The sequence below is a fragment of the Cavia porcellus genome, unplaced genomic scaffold, assembly GCF_034190915.1.
Source record: "Cavia porcellus strain 051 isolate PalLab524CR breed Dunkin Hartley unplaced genomic scaffold, mCavPor4.1 scaffold_35, whole genome shotgun sequence".
In the NCBI taxonomy this organism is placed as follows: Eukaryota; Metazoa; Chordata; class Mammalia; order Rodentia; family Caviidae; genus Cavia; species Cavia porcellus.
The window spans coordinates 2,502,059-2,524,101 of record NW_026947518.1 but is presented as its reverse complement, the minus strand read 5'-3'; the positions used below and the strand labels follow the sequence as shown (position 1 = coordinate 2,524,101).

Here is a 22,043-nt window from a genome sequence, read left to right as displayed (position 1 = left end):
GCACTCATTTCCCTGGGGAAGATACTTAGTGTGAAGTTGAATATTTCGTGCCTTGAATGTTTAACTGTCTTTCAGATTGGTTTTTCAAAACAGAATTAAGATTTCCGGCTCTTCCTGTGAGTATTTTTAAACCCTGCTCTTATGTTTTCAGTCTTTTTGGGTTGATTTTATAAAATTTACCTAAGGAAAGGTTATTTCTATTACACAAAATTCACCATTTTTTTTGACTTTGGTTAGAATTTTAAAGGTGGAAATAACCTCAAAATACTGTATATATGCATATATGTAAATCACATATAATTTTAATATCACAAAATTTCTGCTATGTGATGAGTAATATTCATGATCACCTTCATGGGCTTGAGAGCTGTCCAAGGGATTAGTAAAGTGTACTTCTGAGCTCATCTGTATGGGTCATGGAGGAATGATTCTAGGTACTCCATCTGGTCTCTGGCCCCTTCCTCCCTGGCACTGTGCCTCCACTCTGCTTCCTGGCCACCATGAACTCTGCAGCTTTGCTCCATCACACCCTCCTGCTGTGGTGTCCCTTCCTTGGAACCAGGCATGACTGACTCCCCTGAAACCATAAGCCAGATTAAACTTCTCCTCTTCTCAGCTGTGGGTCTTGAATTCTGTGTCCTATTAATGGGAAAGCTTTACCAAGACAATTGTTTTCATGTTTACATATGTGCTTCAACCTACACAGCTTTTATAGAATTTACCATAATTTCACCCTTACTTTCTGGTCAGATGTTGGAATTATTTTCAATTTTTTTTTTACCATTTTAAATGAGATGTTCAGAAATATGCTGTTAAGTGTATTCTTTCCTGATTTAGAGATTTTGTGACTAATGGAACTGTATTATTCTAAAATGTAAATATTTACTTATTTTTATCATTCCATTTATATAAATACCCAGAACAGGCAAAACCTTAGAAAGCATGGTAGTGGTCTGTGGCTGAGTGTGGACAATGGAGAATGACAGTTTAATGAACCTAGGTTACCACTGGGGATGGTGGAAGTGTTCTTTAACAGGCATGGTGAGGGTCTCACAGCCCTGAGTGCGTGAAATGCCACTGAGCTGTGTGCTCCAGGACAGATGCTGAATTTTAGATTGACTATTACCTTAATAAAGAAAGAACCACAGATGAGGAGTCTCCCTACCCTGACTACAGACCTGTAGAGTGGGAGGTGACTGAGGACAGAACTGTTCATGGAAACATTTCACAAATGCTTCTTCTTCTCCCTCCTCTGCCCAGAATGAAGGGATCAGAGATGTGTTACTGAATGTAGGTGAAAAAACAAGTGTGCACAGTCAGGACACTGGAGGCTTCAACTGAAAATTTTGTCCTTTGAGTGATATATGGGATGTGTGTTATGATCAGGACCCAGGAGCACACTAATCATCAAAAAGTCAACAGAGAGTCACAGAAATGTCCCTGAATCCACTCATCTCTTCTGTCCTCTTTATCATATCCTGTCTATTGTCTAAAATATGTTAAAACCAGGCAGGACTGACTCGGCTGAAACCATAAGCTAGATTAAACATCTCCTCTTCCAAGTTGTGGGTCTTGGATTCTGTGTTCTACTAATGGGAAACCTTGACCAAGACAATTGTTTTTATGTTTACATAGGTGTTTCAACCTACACAGCTTTTGTAGAATTTACCATAATCTCACACTTACTTTCAGGTCACATGTGGGAATCGTTTTCAATTTTTTATGCATTTAAATACTGAGCTGTGTACAAACATACTGTTACATGTCTTCTTCATGACTTAGAACTCTTGTGACTAATAAAATTAAATTTTTGTCAAATGTAAATATTTACTTATTTTTATAATTCCATTTGTATAAATATCCAGAACAGGAAACTCCTTAGGAAGCACAATAGTGGTTCATGGCTGAGCATGCAGAATGGAGAATGACAGTTTAATGAACCTAGGTTACCACCTGGGATGGTGAAGGTATTCTTTACCAGGCATGATGAGGGTCTCACAGCTCTGAGTGAATGAATTGCCTCTGAGCTATTTACTCCAGGACAGATGCTGAATTTTGGATTGAATTTTGTCTTAATAAAGAAAGAAGAGCAGATAAGGAGTGGCCCTAACCCCACTACAGACTTGCAGAGTGGGAGCCTCCTGAGGACATCACTGGGCATGGAGATCTTTCTCAAATGCTTCTTTTCCTCCCTCTGCTTATAATGAAGCCATCAGAGACATGTTACTGAGTGTAGGTGAAGAATCTGATGTGCACAGTCAGGAGATTGGAAGTTTTAACTGTAAGTTCTCTCTTTTGAGTGATATATGGGGTGTGTGTTATGATCAGGACCCAGGAGAGTATTAATTTTCAAAATGTGTACAGGGTGTCAAAAAATTGTCCCTGAATTCACTCATCTCTTCTGTCCAATTTATCATCTCCTATCTACTATTGAAAATATGTTAAACTATGCACAACACAAAATCCACTAATTTTGTCAGTGAGTTAAGAACATTTACCTTGTGCAATTATCAGCACCATCCTGCTCCAAAACTCTGTTTCTGAGGAGAAACTGTGAACTCTCCCAACAATAGCATCATTTCGCTAACCTTCAACTCCTAGAAATACCATTATACTGTCTGTCTCCATGAAATGGACTCTTCTGGGCCATCACATATTTGGAATCATATAACATTTCCTTTTCTCTCTGTTTTATTTCCCTTAACATAATATTGCAGGATATATACATAGCACCTTTTGTTCATCCACCATTTGGGTTTTTTTCCCCATGTTTTGGCTCTTAGGAATAATCCTATTGTGAACATGGGAATGCATATATCTGCTTGAGCTCCTGATTTCCGTTAAGCTGTATAAACATATTTAGAATTGTTGAATCATAGAATGATTCTATAGAATTTGGAGAGGATGGCTATGTTGTTCCCTACAGCAGTCAGTCCATTTTACAACCCCATCAACAGGACATGTGGTTTGGGTTTCTCACTGAGATCCTCTGGGCCAGGGAGCAGTCACAGAACTTAATCAAGGTGCTGTCCCTGATCCTTGGCCTGGGGAGCCTCAGACTACACTCCACCTGATGGGTTTGTGTGGCACATGAGGCAGTAGGAACAAAGATGGACTGGATCCAAGCCACACCCAATTTAAGGTCAGTTCTGCAGTGATGCGAACTCTTATGAGACTGTCCCCTTCTACACCATGGAAACCAGTAGTCTAGTGACCCACACCTTAGAGCTCCCCACTCCCCAGTGAAGCCCAGATGCCCCACAAAGCTGACCCTTTGCAGGGTGAGTGTGTGGATGCTCCACTTTCTGTTTTTTAGGGGAAAGAGCTAGATGAATCAGCTGTTGCTCCCACAAGTTCAGCAGAACTCTGATTGGCTGTGTCCCAAACTTAGTTGCTGACTCTCACAGTTTCCAGTGAAATGATGTTCAGGCTGGGATCTGCCTTGCATGAGCTGAGGAATCAAACCCTGTTTGAATGCGCTGTCCATGCCTGGGACCCCAGTGAGTGCCAGAGGCCAGACAGGAGACCTGGGCATGGAATCCTCACCCCTCAGGCCTCCTGGACCAGTTAGGGGAAACCTTATAGAGAACAAGGGCCCAAACTGCAAGCCCAAACTCACTTATTTATTACACTGCCTACACTGCAACTAGATCTGAATACTGCACTGAAGTTTTAGTTTAGAAAAAAATGCTCATCCATTGACATATTTTGCTTGAGATAAAAACACAATCACAAAGCTTTCAATGATACAACCTGTTATTGAAAAGTGAAGGTTTGTATTTGGTATGCTTTCACACAATAAATGTTATTTTGGCTGTTGCATGCACACTGCTAGTTTGTCAAAGGTTGGCTCATACTGCATTCGTTTCAGAGCAACACATGCAATACTCAAGTCATCTGTTGGTCTGTTTCATGTATCAGATTTAAGATAATTCAAAGCTGAAAACAGTAGCCCAAAAGCATAAGATGATCCACAGTAACAAATGCAATCCCCAGTGTTTTCATTGACTTAATTTTTTTTTTGTCTTTTTGAGACAGAGTCTCACTATACAGTTCAAGATGGCAATCAACCTGTGAGGAGAAGAGACCAGCCAGGAGAAGGAACAAATGAAAGTGAGAAACACAGAGCCATCAGAACAAAGACATCTACAACCACATGAAACATGTCATAATGTAATGGCTTTGTGAAGGAGTCAGTGTGTAAATCTCACAAACATGAAGATAAATGAAAAAGTCAGACCTTCAAAAAACACAAACTGTAACAGTACATATAATCATATAAATGAGCATGCATATATATAACTGATAAAAACAGGTCAAATTAATCTCTGGATAGGATTTATCTTGGGGGAGGAGAGGAGAAGCAGCCAGAAAAGAGCATAAAAGGTGAATGTTCATTTCATTTATGAAAATTCATTGAATTAAACCACATGTACAATAAATTGTTAACAGGAAAAGGGAGGCTAAACAATGTACCAAAGATAGTTACCTCTCTACATAGAAAAAGAGCAAATATTTCTAATTTTTTTCCTTGTTTGTTGTACTTTTTGACATATGTAAATATTACCATAATTACCAAAACAATGATTGCGAGACAAACAAAAAAAGAAAAATTAGAGGATTCAGTGATGAAACTTCAAAGCTCCCCAGCATGGTGACCTGATTTCGGCTTCTGCTGACTCCTACTGCAGGACCACCCATTGTGCTCTTGTTTTCCTTAGGGAAACAAGAGCCTTGTTCTTCATCCTTGGTGGCCAAAGATGCAAGGCTGAAGAAGATGCTGCAAAAGAGTTTCCTCTGGCCACCTCTAACTCATGAACACCACGGAAATGCTGTTTCTCACCTCCAGTCTCTATACTGCTGCTAACATAAGTGATCATTTGTAAGTGAGAAAACTAAGTGTGGAAAAGTGAACATATCTGTACAAGGTCATTTCTACAATAGGAGAGTGAGCATGCAGACCCTGTTCCTGGTGTCTGGCAGCTACCTCCCTGCCATATGAAGGCAGGGGATCTTTTTGCAATAGTACATGGCTTGGGGCAAGGGGACCTTCTATCATTTAGCTCCTTAGCCTTGGGTCTCTTGATTCATGTTCCACATGCAAGTTTCTGAGCCTTGAATATGGCCAATGACGTTTGCCCAGCAATCACTGCACTCCTATTACCTGCAAACCCCCCTCCCAGGTGCATGGGATTAGCAAGGGATTATGCAGCATATGCATTAGCATGTAAATGCCCAAGTGCTTTAAAATTTGATCCATTTCTTTTCCTTTTTACACATTATAATTATTGACACATACTAGTTGTATAGAGTAAGGGGATTCTTTATGATATTTTCATATATACATATACTGTGTATTGGTCAAGTTTGTCAACTCCTCTCCTATCTTCTTGATCTATTCTAACTCTCCTCCCAGGCCTGTATAGCCCCTCTTCTACTTTATTTTTTAGTTTTCACATATGAGAGAAAACATGCAATATTTGTCTGTCTGAATTATTTTGTTTAACATGATATCCTCCACTTCCCTGAATTTTTCTGCATATGACTGGATTTCATTCTTTTTTTATGGTTGAACAGGGTGTGTGTGTGTGTGTGTGTGTGTGTGTGTGTGTGTGTGTTTGTGTGCATGTGTGCACATGTGCATGCCACGTTTGCTTTGCCCATTCTCTTGCTGACACATACCTAGACTGATTGCTTGCCTTGGTTATTGTGAATAGTGCCTCTCTTGCTCCTATCTTGCTCATTAGCCATTGTTGTATAACAAAGCATTCCCAAACTTAGTGCCTTATTGCAAAATTTTATAATTGGCACCCAATTTTCTGGTTTTCCTAGGCTCAGTTGTGTAGTTACAGTGTCCTGTCAAATAACTTCAGTCAGATTGGGGCTAAAACTGCAGTACATTCCCATGGCTTAACGTCCAGCAATAAGAAAGGGAGGACTGGAACGTATCTTGAGGGTAGAGCACTTGCCTAGCATGCAGGAGGTCCTGACTTCCATGCCCAGCATGAGATTGTATAAGAGCTTACAATTGATTTGTAAGACCATAGGGAGAATGGAACATGGATAGAGGAGCATTATTTGCTATCATAAAGCAAAAGAAATGGCAAGCTTAGTGCCTACAGAGAGGAAAACTGATGAGACCTCATTTCACTGCAGAGCCTTGGAAGCAGTGAAATTCTGTGTGATACAAATCTATAATTGTTTGCCACTGCTGGTTTTCTTTCTGTCAACAAGAGCGCACCATTCTTGTGTAGGGCATTGAGTTGAGAAACACTGATTACCAGTTGTGTGAGTTACTTTTCATTGGTTGTTGAGACAAAATACCTGACACGTAACATGCAAGAAGGAAAGGATTATTTCTTACAGATCAGAGGTTTCAGTCCCTACTCAGTTGGCTCCAAGGCAAAGTGACATGGTTGAGGGGAAGCAGTTAATCATGGCTGCAAACAGCAAGCATGAACAGCAAAAGAGAGAGACACGCCTTCTTCCCTCAGGTACACTGTATGCTGGCTCCACTCCTGGGCAGGTGTAGCACTCATACCACCAATCTGAGTGCTAGACAATGAACCAATCAGAAATACTGGATTTGGCCACATTCATTATTGTATGATGCTTGGGAGGGGCACTGACATAAACTATGACACCAGTAGAGGCAAAGAGACTGCTCTCATACTCTCAGCATGAAGCTTAAGGTCTACTGAGGTAGGGGGATATTTATCAAATCACTTTCCAAGTATAGGCTGAAAATTCCTAATCTGAAATCTGAAGTCTGAAATGCTTCAAAATCCAAAACTTTTCACTACTGATGTAGTGCCAAATTGAGAAATTCCACAAAAAGAAATTTTGTTTCAAACACAAAATGTTATTTAATTAAGATTATTGGTACATTTTAGATGTAAATAATAATCATGTTAATTGTGGGAAATTTGTACCATACATGATATGAATCTTTTTTTTTTTTCTCCATTCCTGTACCTTTCCTTCAACTCCCTTCCCCTCCTTATTTATGGAAGGCTGGTTTCCTTCTTTTCTCATCATTTTTTTCATTTCCCTTCTTCCTTTCTCCCTCCTCCATCCATAATTCCCCTTCTCATTAGAAAATGTTCAAATATCTATTTTATTTTAGTCCTTATCTACATTTTCAGTTTCCCACACCAGAGAAACAACACAATACACATGTTAACCACAGAATTAATACAAATACTTTAATTCTATAACCTGAACAGCCATTTCGAAGACGACAATTTGTAACTTATCAACTGGCAATTTCTTACCTTTTGTTTGTCTGTAATTTAGTATTATTTCTACCCTTTTTTTTAATCTCCATGTATTTTTTTTTCGTTTCCTTTTCTTTAAATAAAAAAAAATAAATATTGTATAAAATTATCTTCAGGCTCAGAGTATGAAGTATATATAAACTATAAATAAATTTCATGTTTAGACTTGAGTCCCATCCTAAAAATAACTTATTATGTCTATGCAAGTTCTCCAATAAATAAAAAATCAGAAATTCAAAACACTTCTTTTCCCAATCATTTTGTATAAATGACACTAAATATGCAGATGTTTACTTAATAACCTCAAGGAAGAAGTACCAGGGCTGATGAAAATATACAGCTAACATTCAAATTCTTTAAATTTACTACAATAAGAGATACATACTCATTAATCTTCCTTAAGAAACACATTCTGAAAATAAATTAAATAAAATACACCTCCTCGCTTCAAACACACTTCTCCATTTGTTCTTGCAATTTTTGGAGCAGTTTGGAAGTCCTCTTTTGCGAGTGTCTTTACAAATTGTGATAAAAATATAGTGAGTACTGCTGCTGAGTGCCATCCAATGGAAAGAACAGTTCATAAATACATTATGGTGTGTCTTCATCCACCTTATTCACCAGATCTGAACCCTTGTGACTTCTGACTCTTCTCCAAAATCAAAATGGTCATTGAAAGGTGAATAGTTTGAACTGATTCAAGACCTTGAGGCAGCCACAAATCAAAACTAAAGATCCTTATAAGAGGACTTCCAGAATTGATTCAGAAGAAAATGGCAAGAATGATGGAATAAGTGCATTCAAATGAAGGAGGAACTGGGTGTGGTGGTGCACACCTGTAAACTCAGCACTTGGGAGGCTGAGGCAGCAAAATCTGAGTTTGAGACTAGCTTGAGCAACACAGTGAGTTCAAGGCCAGCATGAACTCCAAAGAAAATCCTGTCTCAAAAAACTAACAGCCAACAAGCAAAGAACACCTAGGTGATTGTTTTATCACAGTTTTGTGTTTGTGTGTAGATTTCTAACTCATTGAAGATGGAAGACCTTCACTGTGTGTGGTTGGCAACCAATAGTGCATCCTGGAGGCAGTAAAAAGGGAAAGGAGAAAGTCTGGTTTCTGCCTCTTCAGAAGAGTTTGAGTCCTTGCCATCACCTTAGGTCTCATTTCCATGATCCTAGCACAGATTCTTCTGCTTCCTTCCAGAGACTCTCCCAGGACTCTGCTGTGAGCTCCAGGCCTTAGACTTATGTGTTGACATTTTGCATCTCCAATGAGCACCTGGCCCTTTTGCGTTCTTCTCCACCAGAGAAGATGGCCTTCATAAGCCTCCTTTGTAAATCCTTATCTGTCACACACACACAAATTAAATCTGATCCTCTAGTGCACCCTGACACAAAATGCCTCTAGCTACCTGTGCAACCTCCCATGAACAATTTCATGCCTCACTCATGTGAAAAATCCAAAGCAGAACTGCAGCAGTGCTGTGCTAATTATGGGTTAGTTAACAGAGATGTTGGTGTTGGGCCCATTGGGTTAAAATTCTGTCCACTGCTTTGTTATTGGAAAAGGTATTCAATGTTGGTGTCTAGGCTCACACAGCTATGAAAATGAAGATAATTCCTAACTCACACTCTTGCAAGAATTAACATATGTAAAGCGTCTCAAAGGGCCCTGGCCTGACACCTGTAAGTGTTACATATTTTTATCGGTACCAAGAAACAAACTCATGACTCCCTACTTTCAAGGCAGGTGCTTATGCCGCTGAGCTAAATCCTCAGCCCCCATGTAAAGATACTTTTAAGATATAAAGAAATCAGATGATGGATACTGAAAGCACTCATTTCTCTGTAATAAAAAGAAGGGCAACAACACAAATATCAATTGTATCTGAGCACTTGCTATATGCTAGGAACCATGGGAAGAGCTCTTCATTGGATCTTCATAGCAGTGCCAAGAGATGAGTATTGCCATTCATAACGGTTTTTTTTTTTTTAATGGAAATAAACTCTCAATATTTCAAAGCGAAATAATAGGAGAATAACAATAGTGAAAATTGAGGCTCCCAGAACAGAAGCAGTGTGCCTAAGGTCAGGCCAGGGAAGATGTCTGAGTCCAGACATCCATAAATTCCAAGCCTCACACTCAGTCCACTCCTCTGCTTCCTGTCATAGAAGGCCTGGGGCTCAGAGTCTCCCAAAAGCCTCACCAGAGACCTGCAACCACACCTTGCTTCAGCCTGACCCAAGCCCCAAAGCCACGCCCCCTTCTTGACCCCCCCCTGCCCACCACAGGAGGACTACATACCTATTGGGTTCCAACTTTCTGGCCACGCCCCTTGCCCCGCCTCCCAAGCCGCTGAGCCCCACCACTGGCCTCAAGCGAAGATTACATTCCACCTGGCCCAACCTGCGCGGGCCGCGCCCACGGACTGTCCCTCGCCTTGCGCCTGCACATCCCACTCAGTCCCGCGCTGCCCCTGGCCTCGCCCTCGCAGTGGATGCCTGTCTTGTGCACGGAGTCGCCATTTTGCCGCTAGAGAAGCCCTCTGGAGACCTGAACGCTCTTTTTTCAGTGGCCTAGCCTGCGGCGGCCCTGGGGCTGGGGTCTGGGCCAGGTAGGCGGGCGGGAGCCGGCTGTGAGCGGCGGCGCGGCCCGGTGGCCCCGAGGTTAGCGGGCGCAGGTGCCTCGGCGGGGAGTCCTGCCTGCGGTTTCACGGGCCCAGGGCAGCGGGCATGGCTCTGGGGGCGACCCGGCCTCAGCCCGCAAGGCCCCTCTCTCCCTTCCTCCCTTCTCTACTTCAGGAGTCCACACAGCCAGGCCTGGCGCGCGGCCTGGAGTCGTTGGCCCCAGCCAGGCGCTGCTGGGAACCCCGCTCTGATGTGGGACCTGTGGGAGGTCGCTCAGGTCTCACATGGCCTCTGCTGTCACTGAGCCTGGCTGTGCTGAGCCGGGGACATTTACCCCCAAAAGGATGATTTCATTCCACTCCGAGCTCCTCCCTGCAGAGACTGAAAGAGGACCAAGATATTACAGTAAATAGCAGTTATTATTCTACCTGCACATGCTTTGGCTCAATTCCCTTCCATTGATAAGGGGTTTCTGCTTCTTTTAATATTGGTGTCACTTGGGTGTTTAGGTTTGTGGGGAGACTGAATGCAGCATGGGGCTTTGACAACAAGGCAAAGTGTGATCACTAGGGTTTAAAAATTTAAATCCACAAATAAAAATAATTCACCCACATAATTGAACCTTGCTACAGAATATGCATCTTGCCCGTATTCGGCTGTCTCTAACCATTACTACCCAGTTCTGCTCATATTGTTTATATATTTGCATAGTGTTGAATATTTATATTATATGCATAGGTAGAGGTTTACTTAGTTATCCTGTTACTGACCATGTACAAAAGTCTAGTTCCTCTTAGAAAAGTTGCATTGAGCATATATCATTTTTTCATGGGATAAATTCCAGAATTTGGAAATACTAATTCAGAGTTCTCTGTTCTTTCCCTGCCACTTGACACGAACTGGTGCCTAACGAAGCCATGTTTACATCTTTCAAAATCTAGGTATTTGTCCAATTATCTTGGAAAATTTGGAGTTCAGCAAGATGTTGATTCATTTTCTGTGCAGACTGAGAGACAAGCCACACAACCTGTTGTTGGATTTTGCTTTTAAGTCATGTACCATGTTCATCTTTTTATTCTGATTGACTCTATTCTGTTTTGTTTCATTTGGCTTCATTCTCTTTAAAATAAAATTAAAAAACATTTTCTTGCTGAGCATGGTGGTTCATGCCTGTAATCCCAGCACTCTGGAGGGTTACACAGGTGCCTAACCCTCCAGGGAATGCCAACCTAGCCTGAAATACTTGGTGAGTTCAAGGTCATGCTGCAGTACATAGCAAGACCTTATCTCTGAACAAAATGAACAAACCCTTTTTCCTCTTATCTTATTTTAATGTAGCACAAATAGACACTAATAAAAATATGAAACCCCTTATAAATAGATTAAAGATTTCATATTATGCAGTTTATATACTATGAAACTATAGTATATTTATATACTATAGTATAATTTATATAACTACTCTAAAACTGCATAGTATGAAACTAGTATGAGGTATGCAGTTTCATATTATGCAGTTTATATTCTATGTTTAGTGATCCTGGGGATTTCTGCATGAGCTATATGCCCCTGCACTTAAAAAAAAATTTTTTTTTGAGACAGGGTCTAAATAATTCACTCAATTTCACAGGTTGAGTTTAAACTTGTGGTCCTCCCAGAGTGCTGGGAGTACAGGTTCACGCTATCCTTACTTAGAAATTCACAATAATTATGTATGTTTATGGGATAAAAATGTGCCTTTAATCTATGGCTCCTTTGTAGAAAGAATCAATCTAGTTAATGTACCTCCTGCCTTACTAATCTACAAATTCTTTCACAGTGACTAGGACTGCAAATCCCATTGTTTAGCAGTTTTGAAAGCTATTCTTCTTATTAACTCTGGTTACCATAATGTTTAGTGGACAATTCAAAATTTCTTCTCCACCGTGACTGAGATTTTGTATTCTTGGGTGAACATTCTCCTTTCACCAGTTCTCGTGGAACTGATCATTTTTTTAAAAATCAGACTGCCAAAGAAAGGTGTGAAGGCTCAAGGAACTTGGGGCACATTGCTATTCAGAAAGCCCAAGTAGTGGTACTCTGCAGGCTCCCAGGTTTTATTGTTTTTTTGTTTGTTTTTTCCTTAACTGAATTCTAGGAATTCAATGCAGGGCTGTCTTAGTTACTTTATACTTGTTGCTGAGACAAAATATCTGATGCCAAAAGTTGGGAAAGGAAAGGTTTATTTCTTACAATTTTTGGAAGTTTCAGTCCATACTCAGTTTGCTTTACGGCAGGCTGGCATGGCAGGGCCAAGGTTCATGGCTGCTACAAACAGCAAGGAGGAAACAGGCAAAAGAGCAAGACAGGCCTTCTTTCTGCCATTACATCACATCCTGGCTCTACCCCTAGGTCAGTGTAGCACTCACACCCCCAGTCCAAGGGATAAACAATGAACCAGTCAAAAATGCATAATATAAACTCATGAGGCCTGGGGGCCATAGACATAAACTATGACAAGGGCCTCGCAATGAACTAGACTAACTTCTGTTTTAAAATTCTTTTTTATTTTGAGCCAGGGTAACCACAAGGCACTACAGTGCTGAGACACCATTCTTGGACATAGATTCTTACATGTCTATGTGTGGATGTACCTTGATTTCATGTTGGAAACCACTAGGAGGTGAAGCGGCTCTGAGCAGGATTTAAATTTTACTAATTGGCTTTCTATGTTTAGCTGTGAATCTGTCCTAGGCCGAAGCCCCTTGCCTGGAGACAGGAGCTGATTCATAGTAAGTGAACCTCTATGAATCACAGGTCCTGGCTGAGGCCTGTAGTGGCTTGTGAGGCCAGAGATACCTTAAAAGGCAAGATAAGGCTACAGCTGTGGACAGTCTGGCTCCAACACCAATTAATTAGGTAGAGACTGCAGATGCAAAGATTACTCCTACAGTCTCACTTCTACCATGTCTCCATGATAAGACAGTGCTACTGAATTGACTTGATTCATTACTTGGAGACATCCTTGAAGTGACTCCCAAGGTCTTGCTCATTGGTTGTACTTTCCTCAGTTTCTCTGCCCTTTGTACTTGGTCCTAAAATAAGTGGACTGACACAGAGAATCCTTTGTCTTTACCTTCACAGTGGAGCCCTACAAATCATATAATTTCTCACTTTTTTTTTAACCTCCACCATAAAATAGTTTGGGAGATCCGGGATCTAGGGCAGAACCCCATAATGTCAGAGACATTTCACTTTGAAAACCGAGATCCTTATTCTCACACCCATGTATTATTTCATGATCAGATTCCATGGCTTCCTTTCCTGTGGACCCAGGGAGACCAATCTCAGCATCCCCCCAGCTTTCCCTGCATCCTGTGGCCCACACTGATGCCCCACATCCTTTACATGGAAGATAAGGATGGTCCCAGTTCCTTTGTGCTTCAAACAGCTGTGAATCAAACTCCTGAAAAGAAATCTTGCAAAGTTGTGCAGCTCTCCATAAGTCATAAACCTTTGTAAGTCATAGCACTCTGATGGAGCTGCAAGATGGGGCTCTGCTCTGCTCCCCATGTTCTCCCCAGTGCTGTTCAGCACCTGCCTTAAACCCTGCCATCAGATGGAGACACAGCACATCTCAGGGATGTGTGCCTGCATGAATCAGCTTTGGAGGCTCAGCGTTTTCTGCCCTTGTTGGTCACCTGTGGTGATTCTCTTTTGATTTATAAGAATTTTTCATCTCTCACAGAATGAACTCATGACACCACTTTTCCACCTGTATCACAAACTATCTGTCTGACTATGTCTTGTAAGGAAAGGTTTCTTGCTGTAGTTTGTACATTATACTTGTTTCTGTTTTTCAAATGCAATGAATCAGACCTTTCTAGCTCCCTTCTATCACTGAAGTCAAGGGAACATTTTCCAAAATAAAAAGATGAGTAGATACACAATGGTCTCTACATTTTCCTGATAGAATTGTCTACCTGGGGTTTTCTCTTCTATCAAAGGGCAACAGCAGCCAGTGTCTTCCAGTAAAATTTGACTGAACAGAATCTGATAAATGATTATTAAAGACCCAGAGTACTAAATTGCAGTGAGAAAAAGGTCAGATGTGGGTGGGGTATGGCAGGAGAGGACAGGGGTATGGGTGGGTCCAAAACTGAGTAGAGAGCTAGAAATCAACAGATGTGGCAATTGTACAAATAGATGATGTACTTATATGCTACTGAATTGAACATGATGAAACAAATAGTATCTTATCTTTAAAGGTACTAGAATTTAATATGCAGAATTATTACAGACTTAGTTGTAGAAATGTAAACTTAAAATAATACAAGGTGTACAAGGAGAGGGGAAAGGAAATGCAGGTGCTTTGCAGGAGTGGCCCTAAGTGGAGTTCAGGATGCTTGCTGTGGAGCCAGTAAAAGCCTCAGCTCTAGAATTTCTCAACACAGGCTGCCTGGCCATAGTTTTCACTTTGATCCCAAAGCTGGTGAGGTCACTGGAGATGGATCTAGCATAAACTCTGCATGTGGGACTTGAGCTCAGTTAGGTACTACCCTGTGTCAGCAGAAGGAGAAAAATCACCAACTATCCTTGTTCCTTGCAGGCCCTAGAACTTCCCAGTGCCTGTCACAGACAGTTCTGTGCACTAATCCACCCCCAGGAAAGCTTCCCATTCCTCTTTGACCCACTCACTTCTGCATGCCTCAGTGTTGCAGAAGGCCCCAAATCTTGGAGTCTTTGTCTGTGTAAAGTGTCCCATGCACTCCCCAGAGGCCCACAGACACAGGCCAAACCCTTCTGACTTCTGTGAGCTCAGGTTGGTCCAACTCAACTGGGCATCTTATAGATTTGGACATCAACCTCCTGCTGCAGTTGCAGAGCCCTGACCCAGCCTTTTCTTTGCCTTGAATGGGGTAGTGCTGGCCCAGGTGGTCCTCACGTGCTGACAGAAGTCCCTAATAGTGCTGTGACCACCTGTTCTCCCTTCTTCAGGGAAGCCTGGCATACACCTCCCTTTCCAACCCTTGTGGCATGTTGTCTCTGAGCAAAAGTGGTGTCTGCAGTGTAACTCATGGTCACTCTACAGGGGTGCTGTACTATAAACATCTTCAAAGTGAGTGGACAGAGAGTGTGGGTTCTGCCTGCCTTTCCTCCATCTTCACTTTATATAATGATGCATCACCGCATTTTGGGTGCCTTAGAGGAACTCCCTTTACCCTATTATGTGTTCACATGTACAGAGGCCAGGAAGTTAGGCACATTTACATTAATGTGGGTATTACATGGTGTTCTCTCCAGGGTGACTGTGTGGCCTGTACAACATTAAAGCACAAGACAACAGTGTTTATGTTTAATCTGGTCATTATATCTATCAGAGCCTAGGAAATTGATAATTAAATGCATCCAGCAGCTTCCTGCATGATTTCTGTGTGGACCATGATATCTCTCACAGAAATTCCTGCTCTGGATAATAAGGAATCCCACAGAATGACTCTCCATTTTCCTTCACAAAAATCAACAGCTTCTTCACCCAAGTGATGGATCCTTGGCAGGATGCAAATATTTCCCATGGCTTAATAAAAACAGCAGTGCAGGCAGGGTCTCAGCTCTGATGCAAAAGTCAGAGGTTTGGATAAAACTTGTTTCTCTGGTTTCTTATGTCAACCTAGACAAGACACCATGCCTCTCAGGAGCATCCCAATGTGTTAGTGTTCTCTATGGAAGTCATTCTGGCATCTGTCACCTGGGAACATGATCAGTGATGTGAGATAACATTTGTAAAATCTGTGGGCTGGTGTCACATATACATAGAGCACAGAATTAGAAGTGAAATCCAGTAACACAGTGCACACAATGCTGGCTCTTGCTGTGTGGTCATAGAAATGAGACTCGTCTCCTGGACGTTTCCCTCGTGGCTTCATGAGGGTGTGAAAATGCATTGATTCATTATTTCCCTATTTTCCTGCATGATTTCTTTGTGGACCATGTGGGCCATCCATATTTTTCATAAGCATCTCAATTTCTTCTATGTATTGGTGCTGTGGACTCAAATCAGGACCTCACACAGGCTGATCAAGCACTATGGATGGAGCTACATCCCCATATCTAAGTCCATAGCTCCTATATTCACACCTGTGTGAGCCACAAGGCCTATGGCCTGTGCTCCTACTCAGTAGCTGAAAGTTCATCTTGTGATATCCTGAGTAGTCTGTTCCCTATATTATGGTCCTAACTTTTTTTTTGTCTTTTTCCTTTATATCGATACTGGGGATCAAACTCAAAACTGCCTGCTTGCAAGGCAGGTGCTTATGCCACTGAGCTAAATCCCCAGCCCTATGGTCCTAACTTTGTGACTTATTGTTATTATTATTATTATTATTATTTTAATTTTGCATTAGCAGTGCTGAAATTGAGCCCAGGGCCTCATGCATGGTGAGCAAGAATTGTATCATGAGCTCTCTCCCCAGTTCCTGACTCACTCTTAAATAACTGAATATGGCAGAGATTATGTGATGGCACTACTAAGGTTCACACAAAATAACTGTGACCAATCTCCTGATCTTTTCCTTTGTTCTCCTCAGTATGGTGGGTTTTTCTTTTTCTTTCTTTCTTTTTCTTTTTTTCTTTTCTTTTCTTTTTTTTTTTTTTTTTTTTTTTTTTTTTTTTTTTTTTGGTCCCTCTCTGGATCTCTGGCTCCAAAGAAGTCACTGCTATCTCTGCAGCTTCCCTGAGGAGAAGTTGATGAACCTTGAGTGAGAAAATGGAAACCAGACAGAGGAGACATTAGGCTTTTGTCCTGAGTCCTTCTTGTAGACAAAGGATAAAGCCTGAGAGCAATTTCTGCCCGAGTGGCATGTTCACTGAGTATGTAGCTCTATGTACCAAATTACTATGGTAGCAGCCTCAGAAAAGCCTCCTCGATTCCTGATCCACAGCAACTCTTATTAGAACAGAGTATTATCTCATGTATCAGATAGGCACAGACTGACCTGCCTTGTATCTGTTAATATTTTGCAAATGTATGTAATGCCTGGATAAAATTTGTCCCCTCTGCCTTCTTTCACCAATCAATCATTCTGAGGTTACTGTACAGTGTTTTTATATTTTTTATTAGAATTTCAATTCATAGCTTGCTGTAGTTTCTTTATTCATTTAGATGTTATTGGATATTCACATTGTAGTTTTCAGTTATAAAAACAAAGCTGATGTGACTATCTTGTGAAATTCTCTTCATGACATAGGAATGGATGCACAGAATGTTAAGGTAGTCAGATGTGCTACTGTTAAATTAACTACCAAAATGATTTCTGATGTGAATATACCACTAACAATGCAAAAGGAGTCTCCTTCCTCACCAGTACCAGTATACTTTGACCTAAAAAACAAAGTCAGCTCTTAGTGCTCTTCAATACATGAGCAGGGTTTTTCCTTGTGAGATGAATATTCACTTACCTGATTACTGATAATGTTAAGAGACATGTACAGACTAGGAAGGGTCCATATGACTCCCAAGAGCATGTTGAAGGCCTTCAGAAGTGATAGACATGTGGATCCCACAGAAGCCCTCGACTCACTGCAGGCTCCTGCTGAAATCACACTGCATGAACCAGGGAGCTCCGCCTCCTTCTGAGGTTAAGTCTCTGTGAGTTCCCTCACACCTGCTACTTGACAGAAGGTGGATGTGGAGGAGCCCCTAGCCCAAGGAGGGGGACTTGAGGGACTACTCTCTACCCATGATATACCTATACAATTGGTATAGCCCTGGAATATGGCAGCTGGTGAAACACTTGAATTAAAATGTGAGTGAAACTGTCCCAACATGGGTGTTATAGCTATAGGAAAATGGGGCTGATAACACAAAGTTGAGCCCACAGCTGTGCCAAATTTATTCCAGCCAGCACTGCCTCTATGTGACAAGTCCTATGGAATGTGAAAAGGACAACCTGTGAGCAGATAAGTAGACTTTGATAAACTTGTTGATAGCAGCAGCCTGGGATCATAGATGCCAGACCAGCAAGGTGCTGATATGGAGAGCATGACCACACCACAGGGCCTGGGGTCTGTTATGTACAGTGTCTGGGGATGGATAACAGGGAACTAAAGAGCATAACTGAATGCAGCTCCACTTTTATTCAATAGGTAATGGCAGCATTGGGGCACCCCATTGTGGTGTGGATATGTCTTCACCTGTGTAACTATGTATCACTGAAAAATGATACAGACATTTGGAGTGGCAACAAGCTCATCAGGGTGGTGCCCACTGACTGGCTTACTGTGGAAGCCTCTTAAGTCTGTGTCAGCTAGGGCTGACAATAACTATCCATACACTGACCAGGACACCACCTGGGTGTTCCCATATATCCATGACACCATCAAACCCATTATTATGGACACACTGCAATATTGCACAACTGTTATATAGGTGCCACTATATTGTACATATGGCCTAGTGGTTTTCTCTGGTGGCTGTGCTGCTACCAAGGACAAAAATCATGGACCTAAACCCTTGTTAATGCAGGGCCCACGCCATTAACTTTACTTGCTAGTCCTGGTGTTGCTTATGGACGAAACTTCTCAAATGTGAAAGGTGGTTTTGCAAAACCACATGAGCCTTGATTTGGGAACCACAGCCCAACAAGGTACTTGCACTGTCTTTCATGTAGAATATGGCATTTATATCTCTGACCAACAGAGAGAAGAACAAGAGGCCTTACAATAAATGGATGTTCACCTGAGACTCCTGGACTGCCACCATGTGTCTGCCCCACAACCTTGCAACCAAGGACACAATGGACTTCCACTCAGGCCCACCGAGTTGGAAACTCCCCAACCTCCTGGACTTAGTATTACAGTTGACCTTAGGCTCTGACCCTTTCTCCTAAAACCTTGGACTACAGTGGATTACCATGCTGGCTCAATGAGAGACTCAGGAACCCTTCACGCAAACAGAAGCTGTCAGCAGGCTCCAGTTAGTGTGGTGAGTGTGCCCCTAAAATAGAGGTCTGCAGTGGGTAAATAGGAGCAGAAATGAAGCTCCCCCCAACTACAAGCCCTCGGCAAACCTTGCAAGAGAGTGAGTAACACTCCACACAGAGAACATCAGACAAGTTGAGGAGTGTACCAATAAGGCCTCCCCTCACTAGGAGAAAATTAAAGTGCTTATAAAACACCCAGTGCCACGATAGGGCCTCAGCTGACACAAACACTATAGACAGGGAGAACTGCTGACCTGCAACAACCTAAAGACATAGCAATAGCAAGAACTAAGAGTTTGCCTAGATCTATTCTTTTAGCCTAGTTAGTCCAGGAAGAATATAGGACTCACAAAACAGGCCTGGCAGAGGGAATTCAGGTGATGTGCTCTCCTCTCCTCTTTGGTACCCAGTATTGCACAAACATCAACCACACAATAGGACTCTAAAATCCATATTGTGTTGGTATTGGAAGACCAAATATGTACCCAAAGGATGAAAATGACAAGGTGAATTGGCAAAATGCAATCTCAAACATCTAGTCAATCAGGAGCAAGTACAGGTAACACTGAAATAGAGGATCTTAAAAGTCACATCCCAGAAATCTCTGGAAAGATAGCAACTGAAGTAAAGTGAGAAATCCATGAGGCTATAGTGGAAATCAAATTAGAAAGAATGTCCCATGTAAAGACAGAAATACTAACCTTATTAAACTAGTTGGACAACATAGCTAGAGAAGAAATAGATTTAAAAAAAGACAAGATCATGGGAAATTGATTGAAACTTTGAATGAATAATGTAGAAAATAAGCAGAATCCATGAAACAAGTGCAAGGAGATATCGAAGACAAAAACTATTGAAAGCTAGTAAAGCTATTTATAAGAATCTGAAGATAGCTTGAGGACAGTGTCATACATAGTGATCATGATAGGGTAGAACTTCTAAAAACAACAGAGCAACATGAAATAACAATTCAGTAGCTTCAAGATGATGTGAAGAGAAACATAACAGTAATAGACATCAGTGAAGGTACAGGAGTTGATACTAATGATGTAACTAAACTATTCAGAGAAATAATAGTAGTACATTTCCCAAAGGCTGCAAAAGTCTGATTTACAAAAAAGTGATGCATACAGACTGTCTTACAGTCAAGACCAACATAAATCTACACCCACATATATAATAATTAAGATTGAGACACACAGCATAGAAACAGAATACTGAAAACTGTTAGAAAAAAAGACACAACTCATCTATCGAGGAAAGCTTCTTAGAATCACAGCAGAATTTTCAGCACAAGTCTTCAGTTTAAGGATCAACTTGGTGTGAAGTACTTAATGCCCTACAAGAAAACAACTTTCAGCCCAGAATGACGTATCCAGCAAAACTATCATTTAAATTTAATGGAGAAACAAGATAGTTTCATGATAAAGAACAACTGAAGAAATTCATGTCCACCAAACCAACCCTAGAAAGAATACTGAAAAACATGTTACATAGAGATAAAAATGACCACAATCTCCAGAACAACAGAAAGAAACCACCAGGCTGGACAGAAAACTAAACAATGGAAGAAAGCAGGAAGCCAAAAACAGGAACTCAATATGGCAAATTCAAGCCAGTACATCTCAGTGATATCCATAAATGTAAATGGGCTCAACTCACCCATCAAAAGAAACAAGTTGACAGAATGGACCAAGAAATAGGATCTCACAGTATGCTGCATAAAAGAAACACATCTGACTCAAAAAGAAACTCAGATTAGACTTCTGGGAGAACATGGCGGACAGATAACAGCAACTACCGGAGGCTCTCTGAAAGACTCGGCTCAGAAGCCAGGAATGGTGCGGATTAAGGAGACATAAGCAGGTGGAGATATGCTCTGCTGACTCAGGAACGAACTGGGCTGAGAGAAACCAACTTGGAATGCAGTCCTGGTGCTAAAACAGGAACAGAAAAGCCTCGGTGTGGAGGCTGGACCCGGCGCCATTGTAAGCCATGATTTGGGTTTCCAGCCGCATGGCAGCTGGCTGCCTCTACAGTGGCTCGGCAAGGAGACAGACGCACAGAAGCTCTGAGAACAGCAATCTGCGAACGGCAGGGAGGCGTGCACTGACTTGTGGTGAGGTGAGTGAGAGAAACTGACACTCTACCACAGTTTGACTCCAGCAGAGGACTTTCTGGGCCCGAGCAGTCCTGCGGGAGCAGGGCGTGGTGGCGACTCCAGCCACACATCCCCCTCTCGAGCGGGATTGGTGAAAAGTGCCTGGCCTGCGTGAAGCTGCCGGTGGACCTGGTAGACTGCCCCAACCCAGATCCCAGAGCCTGACGGTGGCCGGGAGGGGAGACGAGTAGGCTGCCTGGTCCATAACTCCCTGCTGTGCAGCAGTGAGCGGGAACACCTAACTGGCACAATTCGATCAGGCTGTGGCTGACTGGGAGAGAAGCTGGGCCTCTTATATAAGCTTGCATATATAAGGAACAGAGAAGAAGAGGCAGCATGGGAAGAGGCATCAACAAGAAAGGCTCCTCGGCCCCCAATTCTGAGAAACAGGCAATAGCAGACACCGCACCAATGCACATAAGGCACCATATAGAGAGCCTCATAGACCAATTCAGGAATGAAGTTATCAATGACCTGAAGCTAGAAGTATGCAGAATAGTTAGAGAAATGCTAAGTACCACCCAAGAAAAAACAGGTGGTGGAATGGAAGAACAGAAAAAAAGGGGAGAATTGTTTGATGGAGAAAACAGAGAAAGCATAGAATATGTGAAGCAGGTTCAAAGGGACTACCAAGATACTAAGAAGTCTATAGAAGACTGGCACAACAGCTTGAAAGAAACTAAGGACAGACTATCTGAACTGGAGGGCAGACTTGTAATATGGGAGAATGAAATGAAAAACTTCTTAAAAATAACAAAGAAACAAACAGCAATAATACAAAGACAAGAAGATGATAAGAGGATCCATAACTTAAGGATTAATAACATAAAAGAAGAAGTAGGGACACAAACAAGTGAACTACAAAAGCTACTCACAGAAATAATCTAGGAGAATTTTCCTAATTTAGCAAAAGGTAAAGATACTCAGATGTATGAGGCATACAGGACCCCAGCTACCTACAACCCAAACAGAGCAACACCCAGGCATATAATAATAAAAATTCCAGAAATTCAATAC

The 22,043-nt window shown here is 41.7% G+C and overlaps 1 long non-coding RNA gene across 1 annotated transcript; it reads left to right on the top strand.

Annotated features, from left to right (window-relative positions):
* The first annotated feature begins 9,623 nt into the window (after positions 1 to 9,623).
* LOC134474698 (uncharacterized) lies at positions 9,624 to 13,834 on the top strand. The gene is made up of 2 exons (XR_010045573.1): positions 9,624 to 10,310; positions 10,847 to 13,834. It is a non-coding gene; the product is annotated as an uncharacterized LOC134474698 (long non-coding RNA).
* The last annotated feature ends 8,209 nt before the right edge of the window (positions 13,835 to 22,043 follow it).